Source organism: Idiotropiscis lumnitzeri, unplaced genomic scaffold (genome assembly GCF_059441095.1).
Source record: "Idiotropiscis lumnitzeri isolate Australia: NSW breed Sydney's pygmy pipehorse unplaced genomic scaffold, RoL_Ilum_1.0 HiC_scaffold_67, whole genome shotgun sequence".
Lineage (NCBI taxonomy): Eukaryota > Metazoa > Chordata > Actinopteri > Syngnathiformes > Syngnathidae > Idiotropiscis > Idiotropiscis lumnitzeri.
In genome coordinates, this window is record NW_028283605.1 from 1,084,942 (window position 1) to 1,093,667 (window position 8,726).

The 8,726-nt window shown below is 44.8% G+C and overlaps 1 long non-coding RNA gene across 1 annotated transcript; it reads left to right on the forward strand.

Moving 5' to 3' along the window:
• Nucleotides 1-327: 327 nt before the first annotated feature.
• LOC148315653 (uncharacterized) lies at nucleotides 328-1,234 on the forward strand. The gene is made up of 3 exons (XR_015840725.1): nucleotides 328-748; nucleotides 836-938; nucleotides 1,000-1,234. It is a non-coding gene; the product is annotated as an uncharacterized LOC148315653 (long non-coding RNA).
• The last annotated feature ends 7,492 nt before the right edge of the window (nucleotides 1,235-8,726 follow it).

The window sequence follows — 8,726 nt, forward strand, 5'->3', positions numbered from 1 at the left end:
GTTCTAATCTTTGCTCTGTCACTAACTCACTGGGTGTTCACTGCCAACACTGACTGCATGATGGGGAGAAGTCGAGTTCCTATTTAACCCTTCCACTGTTTTTGCCCCCCCCCCCCTTTTCTTGTAACAAGCTGGCAGCAGTGCGGGATGGCCCAAGTGGTGCTAAGAACCACTGGACGAGAGTCGTCATCGCACAATTAAGTGAGAAGTCCACAACTGAAAGTTTTGCAGGATGGGCACAGCCATGAAATAAGATGGTGACATACAAGTCAATGTTTGTTGTTGCAGGTTGGACGGGGGTCTCAAAACGCACGGCCAATGCATCAACAAAGTGGCGCAGGGCTCAGAGATGGATTCAAAGAGGAAAGATTGCAGCCGTACAATGAAGACGCTCCAAGATGTACAGCTTGTTGGCTTTTGAGGCGAGTGTTGCAAAATCAAATGGATGATGACACTTGTTAAGATGAGACTGTCTTTTCCGTAGCGGCCCCGGACGAGGAGGAGCAGATGCTACGGCGCTTGGAGAGCAAAGTGCCAACTGGACAGGGAGACTATTTCTTGTTCTTATCTTTGCTCTGTCACTAACTCACTGGGTGTACACTGACTGCATGATGGGGAGAAGTAGAGTTCCTATTTGCCCCTTCTTCCACAGTTTTTGCCCCCCTTCTTTGTAACAGGCTGGCAGCGGAGCGGGATGGCCCAAGTGGTGCTAAGAACCACTGGACGAGAGTCGTCATCGCACAATTAAGTGAGAAGTCCGCAACTGAAAGTTTTGCAGGATGGGCACAGACATGAAATAAGATGGTGACATACAAGTCGATGTTTGTTGTTGCAGGTTGGAGAAGGAAGCGGTCGAGACGGGAGTCTCAGAACAGCGGCGGAAGTCATAGAATCGAATTGACGGGGCAGAAGAGGAGCCGGATAAAAGGGTGGACAAAGTTAAGAAAACACATGCATGCTAATCCATCAACAAGTGGCACATGAACATATTTGTTACAGGCCGTTTGTGGACAAGGAATGATCGCTCCCGTCAAGTGATGCTCCAAGGTCAGCAGCTTCCAGTGTTCTAACAACGTTTGGAGAGCAAAGTGCCAAGTGGACAGGGAGAGTATTTCTTTGTTGTTATCTTTGGTCTATCACTAACTCACTGGGTGTGCACTGCCAACACTGACTGCATGATGGCCATTTTGGACTGAGTTGTGCATGAAGGCAATGCTTCATTTGAGGCAAATGTGGTCTGATATATTAATTTGAGATTTTATTTTTTTAATTATTTTTTTAAGTGAATTGTCAAACTTCCTTTTTGTATTCTCCACATGTGCGTTTGTACGTGAATTAAAATTGTCAAGTGATTTCAAGTGGTCTATTTGAACTTGTGAGTGGCAGTATATGCATGTTTTTGAAAAATGACAAGTGTAGAATGGCATTTCCCCCAAACATTCGAAGGGTGACTTTAAACATGCTTTCAAACTTTAAAACTCGACTAACAATGTTGATAAACATGCAACAGGTTCGGCATTCGTAGAAAGCAGAAGTTAAATTTTTCATGTAGATAAAAGTAATGGAGGGTAAGTAGTTAAATGTCAATTCTCCTAACATTAAAAGTGGTACATATATAAAACTTGTATAGTAAAACAAGATGAGTGAAGCTTTGAACAAACATTGCGAGACAGCCAATCATACGAACAAGGTGGGCAAAATCCTGCCTTCTGTTAGCTGGCCAGGTTAGCATTGAGCTCATGACTTGAAATTCCACACAGGCAAAGTAAGGCAATAACATCCCACGTAGTTTGAATTTGGTGTTTTAGCCGTTTCATTTTTTACATTTGTCTTTATAATACTGGGCCTGTTTTATTTAATTGTCATTAGAATGTATCTAATAATCAGATACCCTTATACCATATAATATTTGATAATTGGTTTATTTTTTTAATTGAATGTGATATTGTTTTGTTTCATTAATTCAATAAAGTTTAAAAAAAAGAAAAAACAATCTCTGCCTATTCATTCAATAGTTTTTTTTTAAGTCACGTGTCCATGTTCAAAATTTAAACGTCAACTTGGTTGTCTCAGTGCTTCTTCACGCATGTACGCCCCTCCCCTCTATGTACATCTTATTTCTTGAAACAACTGAGCATTAACTCTAAAATTGACCTTTTCCTCATTGCAATGTTACTCGTTATCCTTAGGTCTTTAAACGTGGAGAAAGGGTGATATAAGTTTCGTGTTCGTCCAAGATGCAGCATAATCGCGTGCATGAAATTTGTCCCTCGAGGCTTCCGTAGTTGAGGCGTCACCTTAGGCGCGAGCTGAATTTTCGTTCTTTCTCCTGCGGACCTTCGAAAGGTAAGCACCTCTCTTCGCTGATGCTTTTTAGTTAAATGGCTAGCTTATTTGTATTGTGGTGGAATTGTTTCATGCTGTTAATGATGTGTGTTGCTGCTGGGTTGAACTTTAATGCTCGTTTTGACGGCTGATGCTTGAGCTCCGGTGTAGTTTTTTTAACCTCCTTGTAAGATTGTTGCTCCTTGCGTTGTTGTCCACGGTTGGTTTTCTGTGCTTTGGGGCTTCGTGGTGGCTGAGGTAAAACCGGATTTAATGGCGCGCTGAGCGCGAGTAAATTGCTGGGGCCTAGGAGTCACCGAGCTAACTGCTAAATCGGAGTTTAATGGCGCCCTTTTTATTTAATTTTTTATTTGCCTCCCCTGAAATGTAGTTGTCACTTATGATGTCCACGATTGTTTACTCTGCATTGTGGCGGCTGGGCTAACTGCTAAAACCGGTTAAAATGGCGGGTTCAGCTTGTGATAATTTGCGGGGGGGCCATTTAGCTACTGAGCTAACGGCTAAGATTAGAATTAATGGCTCGCTGAGCGCGAGTGAATTGGTGGTGCCTAGGAGTCCCCGAGCTGACTGCTAAAACCGGATTTAATGCCGCGCTGAGCGGGCGTAAATTGCTGGGGATAAGAGTCACCGAGCTAACTGCTAAAACGGGGTTAAATGGCGCGCTTTTTAATTTTTTATTTGCCTCGCCTGCAATGTAGTTGTCACTTATGATGTCGTCCATGGTTGTTTTCGCTGCATTGTGGCTTCGTAATGGCTGGGCTAACTGCTAAAAACGCTTTAAAATGGAGGGCTCAGCGTGTGTTAATTGCGGGGCCTTTTAGCCACTGAGCTAACGGCTAAGATTGGAATTAATGGCGCGCTGAACGCGAGTAAATGGCGGGAGGGGCCAAAGTAGCTTTTGAGCAAATGACACGCTGAGCAAGGAAAAGGCGGGAGCCTTGTTCCGCTGTGATTGGTCCAGTTTGAACAAGTTATGGTGTTTGAGTCCCTGTGATTGGCCTAGTTTGAAATGCGTCTTGTGGTGTGCTGTTCGAGCCCTGTGATTGGCCTCGTTTGAAACGCGTCATGAGGAGGGCTGTAGTGACCCATGTGATCGGCCTCATTTGAAATGCGTCACAAGGCTGGCTGGTTGAACCCCCCCCCCTTTTTTTTTTTCTGAACACTGATTCATTTTAAATACATCATGCTATATTGCTGTCCCATGTATATCATACTTGATTGTTTTATCACACATGTACTGCTGTTTTTAATCAGTTTTCAACCTTACGCTGCATAATAAGTGTTTTTATTCCTGTTAAGCACATGCACTTTTTTTTTAAACATTGATCCACTTGGCATTGTGGACTCTTTGCCAAAAATTCCACAATATAGCCAATGCCATTGTGTAATTTCTTGCATTGTGGAATTTTTGGCACTGTAGACTTGTTAGGGGTTAGGGTTTTAGGGGTAGGGGTAAGAGTTAGGGGTTGAAGTTTTAGGGTTAGGGGTAAGGGTTTAGGGCACAGGTGTCAAACTCAAGGCCCGGGGGCCAGATCTGGCCCGCCGCATCATTTAGTGAGGCCCGCCAAGACAAAACATGCACGACTACGTTTCTTGTCAAAATACCAAATGTTTTCTTTGTGACTAACCACACTGTTAAAATGAATTGAATGGTAGTTAAACAAACATTTTCCTGGATTGAGATTTTTAAAACTCATTAGCCATCACTTTGTTGGGTATATGTAATAATAATAATAATATGATAAACTATGATGTGGCCCACGAGAAAGATGAGTTTGACACCCCTGGTTTAGTTAGTGGTTGGGATTTAGGGGTTTAAGGGTTGCGGCCTTTAAAGGTTGGGGGCTTTAAAGGTTGGGGGGCTTTGCGGGTTGGGGGGTTTAAGGGTTTAGGGCAGCGGTCGGGAACCTTTTTGACCTGGAGAGCCATAAAACCAAACTATTTCTAGATATATATTTTTTGAGAGCCATATAGTATTTTAAACATATAATAATAATAATAAAAATAATAAAAGGTTTACTTTTAATGCGACTTCTGGTGCTGCATGTTTTTTTTGTCCTTAATTTGTGTTTCCTCGACTTGATTCGCCATCATAATGCTCCGATCGTGAACCGTTCTTGCTGACAGTGGCATGTCTCTTATTTTTTTTATTATCTTGGCTTTATTTGGAAAGTCATCTAAAAGTTCATTGGCCACATCAAGCATAAATGTTTTGGCATATTCGCCATCTGTGAACAGCTTTCCACTCTTCACTATTGCCAAAGCACCCGCAAAGCTAGCGGAATTACCGTCACCTTGCGTGGTCCAGACACGCAGTTGCTGCTGGCTCGTCTGCACTTTAAGTTGCAGCTCTTCGCATGCCTTTTTCCTGCTGTCCCCCGGTGGATATTTCAATGCAAAAGAAGCATGACGCGTATCGAAGTGCCGCTTTATATTTGAGCGTTTCATTGATGCAATTTTGTCATTGCATATTCGACATACTGCGGATCCTGCTCTCTCCACAAATGCAAATTCCTCTGTCCACGCAGCCTGGAATGCACGGTAATCGTCTTTTTTTTCTTTTCGCCATCTTTTCTGTTACAAGGGTTGAGCGGGTTGAAATTTTATCTCTGATAAAATTAATTTCCGTACATTGACAATGACCCGTGACGTACTTGTGATCGATTGGTTCCCGACCTGATCCTCGGGTCACCGGCGGATTGCAAGTGCCGCAACCCACCCCTGACTTTTAAAATGTATCTTTAAAACTAATTTTAAATTACTTAATATTATTAAGATTATCACTAGTATTGTTGGGGTTAGGGTTTGGGTTAGGACGGTTATAGATTCCTCTTCCACCTGGGTGGAAGAGGCGAGTTGCGCGGTCCATCTCCTGGTAACCTCGTCCTCCCGGGAATCGGGGTGGCTGGGGGTACCCCCCTCGGGGCCAGGTGTTAGAACCGGGATGTTGCCGGCGACGACCGTAACGCACCACGGTCCAACCAAAATTGTCATTCTCATGCATCTTGCGTTTTATTGTTTAATGTTGTTGTTTTATTTATTTTTTATTGTTCGTGTATTTATTCGATACACGTTTAAATTTTCTAACTATTAATTATTTCTTTCCTAGAGGTCCGTAGGCGTGGACCGTCAGCAATTGCGGCGGCTGTGAGGTAGGTGAAGAGGTAAGTAAACGTATGTGTGTGTGTGTGCGTGTAAGAAAAAGGTGCAATCGAAGGAGAGGGGTGGGGGGGATAGAGAGAAAAAAAGGAAATTCTTCAAATAAAGGGCATTAAAGTGCCCGTCGCGACGTTTCGACCTTTCAAGGTCTTCTTCAGGCGTGGGCACCAATAACAGAAAAAAGTGCAAATGAAAAACAAGGCGTTATGATCATTCATACAAGCAGTTGTCTCTCTGTGAGTCGGAGCAAGTGTGGCTGCGTGTGGGCATTGCCGATTCCACATAGGGCGTTGTAGTGGGCGGGAGCTGTTGTCATTCAAACCCAGAGTGTGCACCAATGAGAATCGTTCTAGTCCGGTTGAGCGTGTTTACATTTGAATTGAATGGGTAAGTCGTGAAGAAATCTAAAATTGTAACTAAATAGGTAAATATGATAATAAATTATAAAGGTAAGTAAAGGGGAATGTTTAGAATTTAAGTAAGGCAATAAAATTGAATTAAAGAGGGAAGTGAGGGGAAATTATTTGAATTTTAACAAGTGAATATAAATATAAAGTGTAAAGGTAAGTAAGGGGGATTGTTCAGACTTTAAGTAAGGCAATAAAATTGCATTAAAAGGTAAGTGGGGGAACTATTTGAATTTTAACAGGTAAGTATAATATAGCTGAGTACCAACATGAAAATTCTATATCTTAAAGGGGTTGGGGTTAGGGTTTAGGGTTAGGGTTTAGGGTTAGGGTTTAGGGTTAGGGTTAGGGGTTAGGGGTTAGGGGTTAGGGTTAGGGTTAGGGTTAGGGGTTAGGGTTAAGGGTTAGGGTTAGGGTTAGGGTTAGGGTTAGGGTTAGGGTTAGGGTTAGGGTTAGGGTTAGGGGTTAGGGTTAGGGTTAAGGGTTAAGGGTTAAGGGTTAGGGTTAGGGTTAGGGTTAGGGTTAGGGTTAGGGTTAGGGTTAGGGTTAGGGTTAGGGTTAGGGTTAGGGTTAGGGTTAGGGTTAGGGTTAGGGTTAGGGTTAGGGTTAGGGTTAGGGTTAGGGTTAGGGTTAGGGTTAGGGTTAGGGTTAGGGTTAGGGTTAGGGTTAGGGTTAGGGTTAGGGTTAGGGTTAGGGTTAGGGTTAGGGTTAGGGTTAGGGTTAGGGTTAGGGTTAGGGTTAGGGTTAGGGTTAGGGTTAGGGTTAGGGTTAGGGTTAGGGTTAGGGTTAGGGTTAGGGTTAGGGTTAGGGTTAGGGTTAGGGTTAGGGTTAGGGTTAGGGTTAGGGTTAGGGTTAGGGTTAGGGTTAGGGTTAGGGTTAGGGTTAGGGTTAGGGTTAGGGTTAGGGTTAGGGTTAGGGTTAGGGTTAGGGTTAGGGTTAGGGTTAGGGTTAGGGTTAGGGTTAGGGTTAGGGTTAGGGTTAGGGTTAGGGTTAGGGTTAGGGTTAGGGTTAGGGTTAGGGTTAGGGTTAGGGTTAGGGTTAGGGTTAGGGTTAGGGTTAGGGTTAGGGTTAGGGTTAGGGTTAGGGTTAGGGTTAGGGTTAGGGTTAGGGTTAGGGTTAGGGTTAGGGTTAGGGTTAGGGTTAGGGTTAGGGTTAGGGTTAGGGTTAGGGTTAGGGTTAGGGTTAGGGTTAGGGTTAGGGTTAGGGTTAGGGTTAGGGTTAGGGTTAGGGTTAGGGTTAGGGTTAGGGTTAGGGTTAGGGTTAGGGTTAGGGTTAGGGTTAGGGTTAGGGTTAGGGTTAGGGTTAGGGTTAGGGTTAGGGTTAGGGTTAGGGTTAGGGTTAGGGTTAGGGTTAGGGTTAGGGTTAGGGTTAGGGTTAGGGTTAGGGTTAGGGTTAGGGTTAGGGTTAGGGTTAGGGTTAGGGTTAGGGTTAGGGTTAGGGTTAGGGTTAGGGTTAGGGTTAGGGTTAGGGTTAGGGTTAGGGTTAGGGTTAGGGTTAGGGTTAGGGTTAGGGTTAGGGTTAGGGTTAGGGTTAGGGTTAGGGTTAGGGTTAGGGTTAGGGTTAGGGTTAGGGTTAGGGTTAGGGTTAGGGTTAGGGTTAGGGTTAGGGTTAGGGTTAGGGTTAGGGTTAGGGTTAGGGTTAGGGTTAGGGTTAGGGTTAGGGTTAGGGTTAGGGTTAGGGTTAGGGTTAGGGTTAGGGTTAGGGTTAGGGTTAGGGTTAGGGTTAGGGTTAGGGTTAGGGTTAGGGTTAGGGTTAGGGTTAGGGTTAGGGTTAGGGTTAGGGTTAGGGTTAGGGTTAGGGTTAGGGTTAGGGTTAGGGTTAGGGTTAGGGTTAGGGTTAGGGTTAGGGTTAGGGTTAGGGTTAGGGTTAGGGTTAGGGTTAGGGTTAGGGTTAGGGTTAGGGTTAGGGTTAGGGTTAGGGTTAGGGTTAGGGTTAGGGTTAGGGTTAGGGTTAGGGTTAGGGTTAGGGTTAGGGTTAGGGTTAGGGTTAGGGTTAGGGTTAGGGTTAGGGTTAGGGTTAGGGTTAGGGTTAGGGTTAGGGTTAGGGTTAGGGTTAGGGTTAGGGTTAGGGTTAGGGTTAGGGTTAGGGTTAGGGTTAGGGTTAGGGTTAGGGTTAGGGTTAGGGTTAGGGTTAGGGTTAGGGTTAGGGTTAGGGTTAGGGTTAGGGTTAGGGTTAGGGTTAGGGTTAGGGTTAGGGTTAGGGTTAGGGTTAGGGTTAGGGTTAGGGTTAGGGTTAGGGTTAGGGTTAGGGGTTAGGGTTAGGTGTGTAGGGTTAGGGGTTAGGGTTGGGTTAGGGTTAGGGTTAGGGTTAGGGGTTAGGGGTTAGGGTTAGGGGTTAGGGTTAGGGTTAGGGTTAGGGTTAGGGTTAGGGTTAGGGTTGGGTTAGGGTTAGGTTAGGGTTAGGGTTAGGGTTAGGGTTAGGGTTAGGGTAGGGTTAGGGTTAGGGTTAGGGTTAGGGTTAGGGTTAGGGTTAGGGTTAGGGTTAGGGTTAGGGTTAGGGTTAGGGTTAGGGTTAGGGTTAGGGTTAGGGTTAGGGTTAGGGTTAGGGTTAGGGTTAGGGTTAGGGTTAGGGTTAGGGTTAGGGTTAGGGTTAGGGTTAGGGTTAGGGTTAGGGTTAGGGTTAGGGTTAGGGTTAGGGTTAGGGTTAGGGTTAGGGTTAGGGTTAGGGTTAGGGTTAGGGTTAGGGTTAGGGTTAGGGTTAGGGTTAGGGTTAGGGTTAGGGTTAGGGTTAGGGTTAGGGTTAGGGTTAGGGTTAGGGTTAGGGTTAGGGTTAGGGTTAGGGTTAGGGTTAGGGTTAGGGTTAGGGTTAGGGTTA